This window comes from Alligator sinensis, unplaced genomic scaffold, assembly GCF_000455745.1.
Source record: "Alligator sinensis unplaced genomic scaffold, ASM45574v1 scaffold706_1, whole genome shotgun sequence".
NCBI lineage: Eukaryota > Metazoa > Chordata > Crocodylia > Alligatoridae > Alligator > Alligator sinensis.
Window position 1 is genome coordinate 631,090 of NW_005842683.1, and position 627 is coordinate 631,716.

The window sequence follows — 627 nt, forward strand, 5'->3', positions numbered from 1 at the left end:
AATACTAGGAGAAAAACCCAATTGTGCTGGACAGTTTTGCCTCAGGGTTTTAAGAACAGTCCCACTATTTTCAGCACTGCCTTAAGTACCGACCTTCAGAAGTGGGACAAAGGGACATCAGGTACCCTGTTACAGTATGTGGACGATTTGTTAATTCCAGCAAAAACGAGGGAAGAGTGCCACCTGCTGACCATAAGTTTACTAAACTTCCTGGGACAGGTGGGATACCGGGTATCTCGGAAGAAAGCCCAGATAAAGAAAAAAAGGGTACGATACTTGGGATTTGACATCTCACAAGGCCAGAGGATGTTGGGCCCTGAGAGAAAAGAGGCCATCTGTCGGATGACAGTCCCAAAGAGCAAGAGACAGTTGCGAGGTTTTTTAGGTATGGCAGGATTCTGCCGGATCTGGATCCCCAATTTTGGACTAATAACCAAGGGTCTTTATGAGGCCACTACTGGTAGTGAGGGAGATTTGCAATGGACGGCAGAATGCCGAAAGAGCTTTGACACTATCAAACAGGCCCTTATGACAGCGCTGGCCCTGGGCCTACCTGATCTGAGTAAACCATTTCAACTTTATGTACATGAACGCCAAGGAGTAGCATCAGGAGTGCTGACCCAGTAA